Consider the following 17,961-nt stretch of genomic DNA (forward strand, 5'->3'; position numbering starts at 1 on the left):
TCATCTTCTGGTCAAGCTGTCTACTCGAGTCATAGTCGATAAATTATTTATATATCAAGCTACAGGATTCTAAATTAAGATCCGTTAATTTTCCCTGAAACTAGACTCATATATCTTCTTACCATAAAATTTTTATAATTTTTGGTCTAGCCAATAAGTACAGTTTATTCTTTAAACTCTCCCCCATTTCGCTGTCTGACAACTTTGACCTTTATCTACTCAAAATCAGATACTAGTACGAGACTCGGATAATGTTTCTGTCTTTTTCTCTTGAAAATATACTCATTAAGGATTTCAGTAATATGAATTTTAACTCATAATTATTTTTTTAAAACTTTTTTTGATTTTCCAAAGTTAAGACAGGGGGAGTCTATAATCACTCCAACTCTGTCTCACAAGAATTCAAATATCTCATAATACAAAATTCTTTTGCTTACACAGTTTTCTTTAAGTGAAACTAGACCCATTAAGCTTTTATTTCATATATTATTCAGCCTCTAATTCGACTTTTACCATTTATGGTGATTTTTCAAATTTGGGCTACTGCTGCTGTTCAACACTGTTTCGGTCCAAAATCACAATAGCTATCATAATTTCATTGTCACAATGACCATGGACTCATTATTGCATAAATCACATATTCAATTACACAATCTAAGTTAACATGATATTGTAACACAATTCATAATCATAAGCATAAGGATAGTTCGTCTTTCAATTCTTTTCACTTGTTCATCATGTATACACCTACTTATGCATGAATTCGCTTACTCATCATTTATCACATTCCAATAAGGCAATACTTATGAGTATAATGTGCGTACCTATACATATCCATAGCATATCGATTAACTTTACATTTATCACCTCTCATCTTGGGACTTTCATCGTGTTATTCATTATAATACCCGTTGAATTTCTAGGAAATCTCGATGGATAATTCATTTACCGTCAAGTCATACAAGTGATCATCTCAAGTACACACTCTCACGAACCTCACATCTTACGGCGGGATTACCAGTCCAGGCTAAATCCCCCGTAATATAAACTCATAGAGTATTATCGGGATTACCAATCCAGGCTAAATCCCCTACGACGACATATACTCAAATGAGATCGGATCTGAATTACCAGTCCAGGCTAAATTCAGACCCTAATCGGATTACCCGTCTGGGCTAAATCCTTAATGCACAAATATTCTTCGGGAGGCTCGATCACTTAAGGAACACTCGTCCAGGCTAGATCCTTTTCTATATTTGAGATCAAAGGATTACCCATCCGGGCTAAATCTTTTTCTGCAACACATGCAAGATCTCAAGTCATGTAAGCCATGGTTTATCCATCGGATTTCCCTTTTTATTCAATCAGGATTTTTCTATTTTCGTCAAGTATCTCGTTATGCATAGCTAATCATGCAATCTACATCCAATTCAACACATTTTCTTGTTTATTTAGACATTAGTCCATGAAATAAACATGACATTGCATACAATTTTATTTAGGCATTTGTTACAATATTTAATCTTTATATCAACTAAATAAATATCCATCACACAATGCTAACACATCAATTTAAGTTCAAGTATGATCAATAATATCATTGCATTATCATTGACATATGAACTTACCTCGGTTTCGAGTACGACTATTTATTTCGAGTTTGTGCTTAACCTTGTTCAACCTTGTTCTAAGCCCGAATCTTATTTTTCTTGATCTATAATATCACATTTAGCCTACTAATTAGTCACATTATTCATATGGGTCCAAAAATCATAATTTTACAAATTTTCATTTTGACCCCTAAACTTTCACATATTTGCACTTTTAGGCCAATGCTCGTAAAATGATTTTTATTCAATTTCCTTGCATTTCAAGCCTAGCCGAATCATTTTCATAACTATGGAAGCCCATAATTTCCACTAAATCACCCTTTTATGATCAATTTTATAATTTTTACAAAACAGTCCTTTTGGACGTTTTCATCAAAAATTGCTTAGTAAAAGTCATTTATTACACATCGAGCCTTTATATTCTACCATTAAACATCAAAATACATGCATATAATTCATGGGTAAATTTTTAAACACAAACTCTAGCTCAAATAAATGGTAGAAATAGCTAGAACATGTTACCAGGACTTCAAAAATGCATAGAACGTTAAAAACAGAGCTCAGAATCACTTACTATTGAGCTTGGAAGCTTGGCCAAACCCTAAACATCACTGCTCTTGGTACATTCGGCTGAAGCAAGAAGAAGGGACACATTTGGGTTTTAAAATTTGTCTTTTAATTCATTTTACCCCTAAATGCCCAAAATGCCCTTTTTACTATTCTTTCAAAATTTACCCAACCAAGGTCATTTTTGTCCAACAAGTTATAAAATGGTCTAATTACCATTTAAGGACATCCCAGTTAAAATTTCATAAAAAGTAGACACCTCTAACATGTAGAACTCAACTTTTACACTTTTTACAATTTAATCCTTTTGACCAAATTGAGTGCCCAAACGTCGAAATTTTCGAACGAAATTTTCACAAAATCATTCTGTGAAATTGTAGACCATAAAAATATAATAAATTTAAATTTTCTTACGTCGAATTTGTGGTCCCGAAACCACTGTTCCGACTAGGCCCTAATTCGGGATGTTACAGATATAGCATAATTGAGTGAAGTTGCATGCAACTTAGAAATAGGACAACATAAATCTACCCAATTAGAGTCAAATCTAATAGGGGGATCCATAAATCAAGTTAATGTGATAATCGGGGTTTCATTTAGAAAGAAATTTCAATTAATCAACTTAGAGTCAATTGCTCTTACTCTCGAAAGAGATATTAGCATAATTTATGGATTTCTCTAGATCAAGATACTAAGTGAAGAAATTGTGTAATTTAGATTGATAATGACAGATGAAATCTAGATGGATTCTTTCCTGGGTATTGTTTCGCTTCTTAGTTGTTAATGGTTTGTTTTCCTGATTTGTTCTTTGTCGTGTTCTTTAGTTAATTAATTTAGTTAATTTTAGTTTTAATCAATCTATCCAATTTATCGGTTAAATAATAGAAAGAAAGTAATTACTAGTACTTTTAGTCCCCGTGGGAATGATATCTTTACTCACTGTAGCTATATTATTAATTGATAGGTGTACTTGTCTTTGTCAGATTTTTAGTTAGTTTACGATTGCATCATAGGGTTATGATTTGATTATTACTCGTGACATTGGGGAAAGTAGTGCTGTGGGAGTGAGATGACATAAGAGCTTCGCAGATTTTCAGTTTAAAGTGTCAGCTCAACTAAAACTTGAACCAGAGTTGATACTAGGAGGTGAATTTAGATGCAAGCAAACTTTCAATCACATCAAATACCACATGATGCCACGACTTTCAAGTTAAGAAGATAGGGAAGCAAAAAGTAAGTCACAAGCAACTCGACTCGGGATCATCTAGTTTTAAAAGAAAGTGATCTGATGATGATACGAATAGTGAGGTTGCTAGTAGATTTCTAGTACGAAAATGCCTTCAAACTCTTACTATGGGTTAAGCTATCGATCAGAAAGTCATGATGAGCATAACATCAATGGTAGAACGTAGTATGGAACACCCTCAAATGCCAAACCTTTAAAGGGCTATTGTGACTTCTATCATTGTCACGTTTGTTTTGGGAACTGAATACAAGACACTAGGGCCTAAGTAGGCTGGGCTAATCAACTTGCACCAACACCATGATCACACTATTTTGGAATGTCCGAGGTTTCAGCCAAACTGGAACATTTCAACACTACTACTATTTGGCCCGTTACCATCGAACCAATTTTTGTTTTCTCTCGGAGATAAAAGTGAATATTAGCGAAGCTAAACATATAGCGTATTGACTCAGGTTCGATAATAAAAGAGCCCAACATGATTTTAGGTTATGTGAATTGCTCAAACTACAGATTTGGGTTGTCATGTGTTTATGGACACCCTTATTTTAGTAAATGGCAGTTGGTTTCAAACATAATTATGGATACTTATATTTTAGTTTCACTTGATGATGCTTTGTTTTTATTAGGTGACTCCAATTAGGTATTGAGATAAGAAGATAAATTTTCGTTCCACAAAAACTGACTTGTTGGTGCAAAGGAACTCAACTAGGTTTTGAATTGATGTGGACTATTTGAAATGAAGTATACTAGGGATCATTTCACATGGACAAATAAAAGAGAAGGATATGATGCTGCCAGGGAAATATTGGATAGAGGATTCTAAATACGGAAGCTCTCTAACTTTGTCCAAGTCAAGCGCTAATAAACTTACCTATATTAGTTTTGGATCATTGTCAAATGTTATTCTACACAAAATATAGACTTCCATTTGTCCATCAACCATATAAATTTGAAGCAATGTGGACTACGCACCAATAAAGAAAAGTCGTTATACAAAAGTCTTGGGAATCTCGTTTCTCTAGGTTAGTTGGATATATTTTTATGCATAAATTGCATACTACAAGTGGTATGCTTCGCAAATAGAACCGAGAAATGTACAGGAAGCTAAAACCACACTACTCACAATTTCAAAGTGAATTGGCAGAGCTACAGACAAATTTATCATCCATGGAATAGTGCAATAAGGAAATAATGATTCGTAAAGCCCTATATGAACTAGAAGAACAATAGTAGATTCATTGGGCCCAAAAAGCATGGTCGAATTGGGTTCTTAAAAGTGATCGAAACAAAAGATTTTTTCATGCAATCACTCTTAATAGAAGAGTTTGGAACCATATTCAGATGACTAGGGCTATTGGATTGTTGATAAGAGTCATATGTAGATGCAGTTGTCTAATATTTCAATAAAATATATTTAACACATAATTCACAAGAGTAGTCAAGTATGGATACTATTTTAAACTCTATACAATTACCCGAACTCTCCCAGACTCATAAACAAGCACTAGATGCACCTTTCCTAGTGGAGAAAATCAAAGAAGTGACTTTTCAAATTGTTCCCCTCAAAGTGCCAAGTAAGGATGGTAAACCTAGACTTTTCTATCGGACATATTGGATATTATCAGGAATCTTACAACACAAGCATGCTTGGATTTTTTCAACTCTAGCTTCATTTTTGAAGGAAATGAATCAAACTCTAATAACCATTATTCCTAAGGGCTTAGCTCAAAATGTTGGGTAGATTATAGGTCGGTCAGTCTGTGCAATGTTATTTACAAAATTTGTGCAAAGGCCTTGGTAAATCACCTCAAGCCCATTATGAACGACCTCATTACACTTTTTCAAAAAGAATTTATATAAGTCATAATGTATATAAAATGTTTTTATTACAAGCAAAATTTTACAAACGGTAATGCACAAACCGTATGAGAAAGGTGTCCTCGCTACAATAAAAGTTGAAATGTGCAAAGCTTATGATAAGTGAGCAGCCAATTTATTATTCATGTTATGAATACCATGGGGTTCAGTAAATCCTAGAAAAAAATCATACATCAGTGGATAAACAATGTATCTTACCAGATCCTCATCAATATGAGCCCTTCAACCCCCTTTAAACCTAATAGAGGCTTACGACAAGGCGATTCACTGTCTCCTTATATTTTCTTACTATGTCAGAGTGTATTATCCTGTATGATGATTCAAGCTGAATAACAGTCCACCTTACCTACCATATGTATCAATAAGTATTCTTCCAATTTATCACCTACTTTTTGTTGACGTGCTTTTTTTTTTCTCAATGCTTTTTTAGGTGCTTGGAAGGAATTGAAATCTACCTTCGATGACTATTGTTGTATCTCTAGACTCTCCATCAATCAGAATAAATCAGAGTTACACAAATGCAAACCTGGATTGTTGAAAAGTCATAGGTGAATAAAAGGAATATTTTGGATGAAGGCGGCAGATCATCTTAGGCAGTACTTAGGGTATCAACTTGGTTTGTTAGATCATAAGAAAGAATTTTTCCAAACTATTTTAGACCAAATGAAAACAAGACTCCTTAAATGGAAGTCAAAACTCCTATCACCTGACGATCGTCTGACACTCATCCAATCATTACTCTCATCCCTTCCAATATACACAATGTCATATGTACATGCACTTATAGCAATTATGGACTAGATGGACAAGTTGTTTCAAGCTCTTTGGTGGGGACATGATCCAAATAAAAGAGGTATGTATCTACGAAACTATCATTCCCTCTGTAAAACAAAATATATAGGAGATTTTGGTATTTGAAAATTCCATATTATGAATATGGAAATGCTATCCAAAATAGCATGAAAATTTATCACCAAAACTCAAGCCTTTATTTCACGAGTACTATTGTTGAAATACTGTACCTATAAAAACTTCCTTCAAATGCAAGCTTGAAAACTAGACATATGGATATGGAAAAGTATTTTAAAGTTCAATACCTTTTTTTGCAAGTTATTAATATTCAAATACATATGGAAACAATGTTTTGATTGTGAACAATGGTCTATCCATAACCGAAATACCAGAACAAGAAAAATTGGGAATACTTACACCGAATTTACACTTCCAACATAATTCTGACTGGAATTGTTCACTAATCCAAAACCAATGTGTAGATAATTGGAAGATGGTATTATCATTCTTTTCCTTTTACTTATTTCAATAGGGTGATAAATTTGTTTGGGAACACAACCATTTAGAAAATTCACAGTAAAAAAAGCATACAAATGGATACGCCTTAGTAACATGTCTTCATATTTTTTCAGGCGGGTACAGATGGGAAACCCTTTGGAAAATAAAACTCCTTTCCAAAATCCTAGTCTTTCTATGGAAAATTTGTAGGAATGCTTTGTCAGTTTTCGCAAAAATCCAAAAGCTTATTCCTCATATTGATCCTCACGTTCCACTATATTTTATAGACGATGAGGCAGTAGATCATCTATTTCGTACATGCACCTTTAGTCGTGCAGTCTAGTTTGGTTCCAACTCAGGATTACATATAGAAAGATTACAGGTTTCTGACATATGAGAATGGATCAGAAATTGGGTGGAGGAGTTACTTGTTTCTTTGGGAAAATTGCGAACCCATAACAGACCATATAAACTATAACGAGCCAATGCAAGTTTCATCGTTAGTTTACCAAAATGACGAAACCTTCAATAATGCTAATATTCCCAAGGAACCAAATGTTAACCAATACCAACCAACCACCCTCAACTCACATGTTCTACATCACAATTGCTGAAAACTGAAGCCCTAGATGTTATGGAGGCGTTCTTTTCATCTGGCCAAATTATCGGCCAATGCCATTTTTCATCAAAGAAATTCAACCAACTTAAAATTCCATTATCGATTGCTATTACTCTGTTATCCATTATTACAACTGCATACATTAGGTATCAACAGTGCAACCTTTGTGGGAACAAGTCAAAAATGGCGAAGTTTACTTAAACAGTAAAAAGTACATTGGAAATTGATACCCCTGCTATCAGACATATAAACCCTTCTACAAACTATTAATATTCGCTTCACTTGAAAGTCACACCCCTAAAACTCCGAAGTGAAGAAATTGGCAAAAATTCTTAGGGTAAATTACACCAACAGTCACTTAACTTTGATGTTAATGACAAAACAATCACCCAACTTTTGAAAAATAAAAAACCAATTCTTTTAACCATTTTCTGTTACAAACATAATGAAAAAGTGACATGGCATTTAATTGGCTCTTTGTTGTCATTAACTTGTTAGCTAGAAGGTTAGCATTAGCTTAAACAACCCCACTTAAGAGTTTAGGGTTTAGGTAGAAGAAGAAGAAGAAGAAGAAGAAGAAGAAGAAGAAGAAGAAGAAGAAGAAGAAGAAGAAGAAATGGAGATGCTGATCGTGATTCTAGTGTGCTATTATAGAAACCTAGCCAATTTAAATATGTCCTCGTCCAATGACAACCCAAGTAGGAGGTTTTTTTGGTGTAAAAAGTATGGGAGTGTGTTTCAAAATCCATGTCAATTTTTCATCTGGTTTGATCTACCATTCACGAATTATGTTGTTGGTTTTCTGAAAAAAGTGAGGATATTGGAGGATGCAATGAGGAGAGAGAGAAAAACATGATGTTTGGTGTTGTTATTTGTAATATTGTTGTTGTTTAAATGAAAAACTAGCTTATTTGATAGTTGGTGGTGTTGTTGATGTTGAATGGAAAACCAACTTATGTGACTATTGGTATTGGAAGGGTATTCTTTCATGGTGAGTGGAAGCTTACAGACCTAAATGTCATGGTCTAGAAAGGGCATCAATTTGCTTATATATTTTAGTTGAGACTCCAAAGTTGAAAGACTAATGTCAATCTCATACATTTGAATTTTATTTCATTTGATTTTTTGAATACCATGTGGGCTGTTTAATCTTGTTTTAATAGTGGAAAAAGTATTTGGTTATTTGTTTTTCATTTTCTTACATTGCATGGATCAATGCTCAAAATGGTAGAAGAGACACAGAAGAAAAAAGAAACATAAAACATTCGCCAGAATTAAACTTCATTCATAAATTAAGGCCAACTTGTTTACAAATAAAAGGACAAACTATTGCCAAATTTGCCTACAATTTAGTACAATTGAACTCATTTGATTTGTAGACAAATTTACAAAAAAAAAAAATAAAATCAACAACTACATGCCTAAGTTTATATAACAATAGCAACAATAAGCAATTTTACAAAAATAATAATAAAAATAATCTGCTTAAGTTAAGAAATAAATAGCAGTAATAAGGAAATTTACATAATAAGCTAAAAAATTTAGCCAAATAAACTTTTAGTGCACAATGTCATCGATGGGTTTGAGACAAATTACTTTTGAGTAGAAGACATCCATCTAATAGTGGTTGGTTTCCTCTTGAATGGAAGCTTTTCTCTTGGGGCAGCTTGTTGACAAGTTGGCGCAACTTCTTGGTAAGTTGGGGTAGCTTCTTGTTGAGTTGGGGCAACTATTTGGTTATGAACACCAACTTTGTATCTTTTGAACTACACGAACAAGTGAAATCCATCAAACACATTGCATATATAAGTAATCTAATAAAGCCAAGATAGATAACTTACTAGAATGTTTTGGTCGACTTCTCTTCTGCAACTCCTCTTATTGTGGCCTAATCTCTTGCATTTACTGTACCTTATTTCCATCCCTCTATTGCTCAACCTTTCTACTATTTTTGGTTCATCAGATTCTTTCCTTCCACCCATAGTAGGTCTGCCAGGTTACCTTCTTAATGTAGAAGGCAGTACTGGCAACATGCCCGGCACAGACTCCCATTGCTTAAGACCCTTTATTGGCTTGATGAAGTTGGACTGATTTTGCTTGGTGTACCAGGTTTGTACATAAGTTTCAAGGTATTCATCTTTTAGATGAATGACAACCATTATATGCTTACAAGGGATGCCAGTGAGATCCCAATTCCTGCAGGAGTAAGAATTCTCAACTAGGTCCACCATATATTGAACGCCTGGACCACATTCAACCTAATATTTGTCTCTACTAGCATGTGATGAAACACACCTAAAAAAATAGTCACTAAAACATATAATACTCAAGTAAAGTCATGGGAGAATAAAGACATGCATATATTAAAAATAGCATGTGATAAGCCTCACCAACATGTGATGATAGAATAAAGGCATAAAAATATTAAAAATATATATATTTACCTCAATGAATATTTCATATATACATCCAACTTTTTCTTGATCTATGGACATAAGATTCCTTTAATTTTTTTAGCTTCTTCTTTCTTCTTGACAATCAGTAGCATAATCTTGGTCCTAATTGTTTCCATCATGGTCAGAATAGGGTTTCCCTCTTAATTCCAATATCACCTACTAGTAAGTAACATAAATGATTAGTAAGACAAGGTCCTTAATGATCTACATGTAGAAAATAAATAGAGGTCTACCTTGTTAAAGCATTTAGAAATATTATTCACTAACATGTCAAACTGACTCCTAATTGAGAAGTGAGACATTGACCAGTCAGTAAGGTTCTTTCCCTTAAACCAATCATAAGCATGTTGATTGGTATTCTTCAGTTTAGCCATGATATCCTCAAAATCCCTTGAAGTGCTTGCTCTGGTAGCTTTCCAAAGAAAATATTTCAATTACTTTATTTTGAAACTAGCTTTCTTGAAATTAGCATGTAGGTGTTTAACACAGCGTCTTGTTTCTATATAGGAAATAACATGAATATTGCTTTTACAAGCTTCTACAAACAGAACAAAAACAATTTAATTCTTTGGCATATTATCCTAAACAGAAACAACATAAAATAAAGCAAAGAAATGGAGTTTTACCTTCTATTTGTCAGACATGAAAGATATCTGATATGAGCTCACAATTTCCAAGTCCAATGCTAGTAACTCCAAGAGCCAGAACCATAATGCTCGATTTTCACTTTCAACAGCAACATATGCAATAGGATAAATGTCAATATTTGCATCTATGCCAACAATCGCTAGTAGGTAGCCAGCAAAGTAGCCCTTCGAGATATTTAAACCTATTATCCTCCTACAACTAGCCCTATACCCATCTTTGCATGCCTGCAAATAGACATACATCTTTTGAAATAACCTATTATCAAGATAACAGATTATTGTTGTTCCAACATTTTGGGTCATAACTTCCAACAGACGCTCATAAATCTTTTCATATTGAGCCTGACGAGCTCTTTCAAGTAATTCCACTGCCCTAAGTTTAGTCCTCCTATATTTGGTTAGTAAGACAAGCAAAGGAAATCTCTTTTGAGATCTTGTTGCAATGATGTCAAAGAATAATAAAGATCGGCAATGAACTTGCCTTTATAATGTTGATCTAGCCAAGCTGAGATTATATTCTTATTTTTATAGACCTTAGAGCAAGTATACTTAGGGTTTGCACTCCTGATTTGCTAAGTCTGGTCAATAGGGTGTAGTCTAGAGGCCCATATGTACCAAGAGTTGTTTGAACTGCAAACTACTTTAACCTTTTTAGATCATTTTTTGGAATCTCAATAAGATAACTATTCAACCTACCATACTGCCAGACAGCTTCTTGTAGATTGTATTTGGTCAAAAATAACATTCTAACCTCAAGTTTTGGATTATTCATGTCACTGTTTGGGTTGAACTCAGGCCAATTTTGGAATTCTAAGTCAAATTCAAGTGCACTATTTAACCTCTCAGAATCATTACTATCGGACAATTCCCCTACTTTTATATCATCCATGTTTAAGCCATCTAGATTAACCCTAACCCTATTAGACACATCACTATCAAACAAATCAAAATCAGATAGTTCTTTTTCACTCTCATTAAATTCATCATTAATTAAACTTGTCAAACAAATTTAAAATCAATAAAGGTAGTGGCAGACAATCACCAAACACTTTAATACAACCTAGGTAATAATAGAAAATAACCAATACAAAAACAACTTAAAACAAACAAATAAATTCCTATCATACACATGGAAAATAATAATCGAACACTTTAATACAACCTAGGTAATGACAGGCAATAACCAAAAACTTTCATATAACCTAGACAATGACAAACAATAACCAATACAAAAATAATTTAACAAAAAGAAATCTATTTCTTTCATGTACAATAATCAAACAATTTAATACAAATATATCCAAAACAATATCATGCACATGGCAGACAATAATCAAAGAAATCTAAACCGGCCATACACTTTGACACAAATAATAATCATATTTGAATCAACATTTAAAAAATCTTACTGACAACTAGGAATTGATTTAATACAATTTGATTCATATTTAAATCATATTTGAATCCATAGAAACTTGATACTATTAGTCATAAAAAAAGGAACTGATCTGTCTCTTTCCTAAGGCTATTAGTATGCAAACAATAAGTTTACAAAAATCCAAACTTGCAATTCAATTTGATAAAAACAACAATCATATTTGAATCAACATTTAAAAAATGTTTTGAATCATATTTGAATAATTCAATGACATACACAGCTTCAAATAATTCAATAAAAACTAATTTGTCAAATAGGAACCGATTTGTGTCTTTCCTAAGGCTCTTAGTTTGCACATGGCAAACAATAAGTTTACAAAAATCCAAACATGCAATTTAGTTCGATACAAACAATAATCATATTTGAATCAACATTTAAAATATATTTTGAATCATATTTAAATAATTTAGTGACATACACAATTTCAAATAATTCAATCAAAACTTATTTGTAACACCGCTAACCCTTATCAATCGTCGAAATAGGGTTATGGAGCATTATCGTACAAACGAAACATTAAAACATTCATTTCATACATCATTACAAACTTAATCTAAATACATTCAATCACATGCATAACGTCCCTCAATCGATCCTTTGAGGCCCTAGAAATATCTTAGAAACAATTTGGGACTCAATTGGAAGCAATTGGAAAGTATAAGAAAAAATTAGAAAAATTGGATTGCAAGGGTCACACGGCCGTGTGCCTTAGATGGCTAAGACACACATAGGTGTCTAAAGCCTTGTAACAATCGTAATAGGGACACACTGCTATGTCTGAACCCGTGTCCTTACCTGTGTAACTCTCTGAGTTGGGTCAAATGGCCAAGCCATACGCCCGTCTGCCAAGCCATGTAACTTTCGAAATACCCACACATAGCCTCACTTGCATGCATTAAAACCTACAAAGGACACACGGTCGTGTCACCAGGCCGTGTGTCACATACGGCTGAGTCACATGCCCGTGCCTTAGGCCGTGTGGACATCAAATTGGCCAAAATCAAGCCATTTCCAACACCAACTCATGCAACCACTTAAAAACATTTTGTGCACATAATCAAGGAATCAAAACATAATTAAAACCTACATGAAATGACCAATTCAATAATCCAAAGTCATCCAACCAATATGTCATACATGGCATCTCAAATGCAAACATACAAACTTACCAAATCATGCATATATTTTATCACATTTCTACTATCAAACATAACTCACTTTTACCAAGCCATACCTCAAATATGACCATTAACACTTCAACATCACTTGCCATTTCAAGCATACCATTCATGCATCACAAGCACCAAAATGACACAATTTAACCATTATCAAGATGGTACCAAAACAACAAACTAATACAAACCAAAAAAACATCTAAGAATTCAACTAAACATCATCATAAGTTCACCTACACATGCCATTAAAACTTTGGCCAAAACATAAAAAACTACCGAAATTTATGTTGGATAGTGTGATAGATCTTCGCGGAGCTTCCAAATCGATCGAGCTTCCGATCATCTATAAAACATAGGAGAGAAAACTATGTAAGCATATAATGTTTAGTAAGTTCGTAAAACATGAAACATAACTTACCATTTCATCTAAATAACATAAGTATAAGCATAATGTAATCCAACCACAAGCTTGGCACAAGCCTAAGCACCATCACCAACACAAATTAGTGCATTCAAAAATAATTCACTTGAATTAAACATAAGGTAAGCCATTTGTAGATGAACATACTTCATTTGAATTCATCATTTCCTTTCCATGAATACATAAAATAGTTCATTTGAACACTTACCATTCCTTTCCTTTTCATGCCTATTGAACCATTTAGAATATCATCGGATACTTAGGAAAGCTCACACGAACTGTGTTTAAACATATAATCGTAATATTTCATTTACATCGTTGCTCAAATGAGCTGTGAAATGGGCATGCTCACACGAGTTATAGGCCAGAATGTAAGCTACACGATGTTGCATACACGAGCTCTGGAGTATCCGTAACAAATGTAGGACCTCAAACATCGGTAGGACATTCGAGACCAGTACCCAAAACATTAAAACCTTAATGGCATGTCATTTGTATCCTACGAATTCCTAAGGTTCAACTAGGAATCGATAACCATCAAGGAATTGTTGGATATTCATTATTCAATTACATGACAACTAACATATTAACATATAATAGAAAATAGCATTAAAACGATATTTATTCATACGAACTTTCCTTGATAATAAGGGCGTAAAAAAATGAGATCGACTAATCCAAGGCTTTAGCTTTTCCTCGATCTAGATCCGTACGTGGTCTATCTTGATCTAAACAGACAAATTCAATCCATTTAATACTTCTATTATTCAATTCAGTCCATATTCCATAATTTGAAAAATTACTATTTTGCCTCTAACATTTGAACTTTTCACAATTTAGTCCTTAAGTTCATAACTTGAAATCTAACCATTTTTATCCTTTTCTCAAGCTAGCCAATTTCTCTAGGGACCTATATCAATCCATACAAATCATTATTTCTCAAAGTTCAAATGTTAGGGGCAAAATTACTATTTTTCCCCTAACATTTGAACTTTTCACAATTTAGTCCTTAAGTTCATAACTTGAAATCTAAGCATTTTTATCCTTTTGTCAAGCTAGCCAATTTCTCTAGGGACCTATATCAATCCATACAAATCATTATTTCTCAAATTTTCCATGAACTGTTATCATTTTTACAAAAAAATTCTTAAATACAATTTCTATCAAAATTAACTATACAAAACTTGTTTATTTATTAACAAGGACTCATAATCTATCATTAAACATCAAGAATTATGCAAGAACATTCATAGAAATACCCTAAATTTTTAACAATTTTACAAATTGATCCCCGGGCTAGTTAGGTTAAGGTAAAACAATTTCAAAAACATAAAAACCTTTAAAAACGGGACCAAAATCACTTACCATGCAAGCACCTTAGCTAGCCGAACCTTCAACCCTAAAATGGCTATTCCTTTGCCCTCAAAATCGGTGGAGAGGACAACCATAAGGACGATACCATCTTTTGAATTCTTTTTTTTTTTAACTTATTTGTTAACTTAGCATTTTAACCTTAATTTATAACTATACAAAACATTAAATTCAAGTCTATATTTTTCCATTAATTCCTTAAATGGTTTATTTACCATTTAAGTCCATTTACTTTCATTTCCCTAGTCATTTAACCCTTTTAACGAATAGAACTCAATGTTCATACATTTTATTATTTAGTCCTTTTTATTTAATTAACCATTTAAACGTCAAAATTTCTTAACGAAACTTTAATACGACCTTAATAATATTCCATAAATATTTAATAAAATATTTATGACTTAGTTTATAGAAATGAGGTCCCAATACCTCATTTTCTAAAACCACTTGGCATTACGGTCTTACCACTTAAACTTGATTGTTCTTCCATTTAACAAAAATCATTAGATAAAATTTTTATCATCACACTATATATTACTCGTAAATATTAAATAACAATATTTATGGACTCACATTAGATTTGTGGCTCCAAAACCACTGTTTCGACATTACCAAGAAATGGTTTGTTACATGATTTGTCAAATAGGATCTGATTTTACACTAAACCCTAAGGCTATCTGTATGCACATGACAGACCATAACTTTAGAAAAATCCAAACAAGCTATGCACTTTAATAACCAAAGAAATCAAAATAAGGCATACACTTTAATACAAACAATAAATATACAAAAACCCTAAACCCAAATCCCCTAAATCCAAAAAATCATAAACCAAATACAAAAAATTACCCGTTTAAGGTGGATGCAACAACATTGGTTGCATCTCTTCTATTAATTATTGTGGCCCTCAACCTTAAACACCGATATCTTTTGTTGTCTTCTTTTCTCCTGAAACCCAAAATATCAATTCTTCAACCTTCAATCGTTCACTCTTACCATTACCTTAGAAATTCCATCCTTCAATCATCCAACCCTAAACCCTAAAATTGATTTCCATCCCTAAACCTTGTTAATCCCTTATGGTTGTGAAACTAACCAAAAATTCGACTAAGGCAAGCGCACCTATCGAATAGTAGTATAGTTATGGTGAGACTGGAAATATCGTACCCACGAGGACTAAAAGTACTAGTAATTACTATCTTTTATTATCTAGCCTAACAATTTAGAGAATGTTTTATCTAAAACTAATATACTAATTAACTAAGATTGCGACAGAGATTAAATTTGGAAAATACTTTTGGAAAACCGATGAAGAAGACAATACCCAAGGAAGAGTTCACCTAGACTTCACTTATTACCTCTGAATTAGACGATTTATTCACTTGACTTAATCCATAGAAATCCCTAATTTATGTTAATATCCCTCTCGAGACTAAAAACAATTGACTCTAGGTTGATTAATTGAAATCTCTTTCTAATTAAAACCCCTATTGTCGCATTAACTCGATCTTTGGATTCTCTTATTAGATTTGACTCTAATCTAGTAGATTTATGTCGTTATATCTCTGGGATTCCATGCAACACCGTTTAATTATGGGGATCTACTCTTAAATAGGGGCTTTTGCTCCACTGAATAAGTACATCAAAACCTGAATTAATACCTTGGAATATTAAAAAAAAAATTTAAAACTCTCAATTAAGAATAAGAACAAGTATTTATCATATAATTCAAATAGTAATAAGATCCGTCTTAGTTTCACCTCCTTTAGGTATTTAGGGAGTTTAGTTCATAATAATGGAAAACATCTCAAGAATCAGAAAACAACAAAACATAAAGAAACCCAAAGAACTTCTAGGAAATTGAATGGAAATCTTCAGTCTTGATGTAGATCCTACCTCCGAGCTGATTCCGATGGCTGTCTTTAGGTATTTTCTACCTTCTACTCTGTATATCCCCCTTTAATCCTCTTCTAGGATGTTTATATAGACTTTGGAATGCCTAAATTAGCCCAAAATTAACCTTTTTCGAGTAGAATTAGACTTGAGCTCGACAGGGACACGGCCGTGTGCCACGCCTGGTGAAAATGCTTAGACCGTGTGCAATTCTGACTTTGTTTCGTGTAGACATGGCCATAAAACACGGACGTGTGGTCTACCCGTGTATCACACACAAGCGTGTGAATTGCCCGTGTGGAAGTGCCTAGGCTATGTGAAACACTGAATTAGTTCCAATTTGTCTGTTTTTGGCCTGTTTCTTACTCTTTTTGCTATCCTAAGCTCTCCTGAGTGTAAACATGAAATTAAAGGATTAGGAGCATCAAATTCACTAAAACCAAGGAAAAATCATTCATAAATATGCCAAGCATGGGGTAAAAATATGTAATATTACGGTTTATCAATCCCAATCGATTTTCTTTTCTTCTCCTTAATCCCAAACTTTTGTCTTTTTTTTCCCCTAAACCAATCCACCTTCTCTTTTTTTTTTTCCCTAAACTCGTCTAAACATTTGAAACTTCGGCTCCTCGCCCAACCTGGCAAGTTAACTGGCTATGTCAATTTTCCCATTAAGCTTGTAACGAAAAATGTTAATAAGTGAATGATTTGTCACCTTTCGATAACATTAGTGACTGATTTGTTATTTTTTGAAGGTTGAGTGACTATTGGTATAATTTACTCAAATTCTTATTAGAAGTCTTGTAGTATGTAATGTTTTTCTTCTCTTTTTCTTTTGCAGTGTATAAAAAAAGGGGTAGTTTGCCCGCATCAAACTTGAAAAATAAATGATGTAATCTTCATTCTCCTAATTTATAATATTATACAATATTTAATAAAACATTTGTTATATCCTTTTAATTTTCATATTTTAAAACATATTAAATGAATTTATTTAATCAGTTGAATTAAAAAGTTTATAGTTCTAATTCACTAAAGTTTTCCAGATTAACTTTTATTTCTTGATTCTGATTTATATACTTAAAAAAAATTCCTTTCTATCTAATGCGAGTTTATAAACTCCGGACATTCTTTCAAATCTAATTTCATTACTCATGATCTTTTTCATTGTTTACCTTACTCTTTTCTTAGGGGTTCAGTATGGGTTCATGGTTATTACACTATCTACCCATTTCTTTTGGGGCACTAACATAAAATTGATCCATCAAGAGTTAGTTTATCTTACACAATCATTTATTTATTTTAAATTTTTATTAAAAACAAAATTATAATAAAATTATATACTATAAT

This window comes from Gossypium arboreum, chromosome 1 (assembly GCF_025698485.1).
Source record: "Gossypium arboreum isolate Shixiya-1 chromosome 1, ASM2569848v2, whole genome shotgun sequence".
In the NCBI taxonomy this organism is placed as follows: domain Eukaryota; kingdom Viridiplantae; phylum Streptophyta; class Magnoliopsida; order Malvales; family Malvaceae; genus Gossypium; species Gossypium arboreum.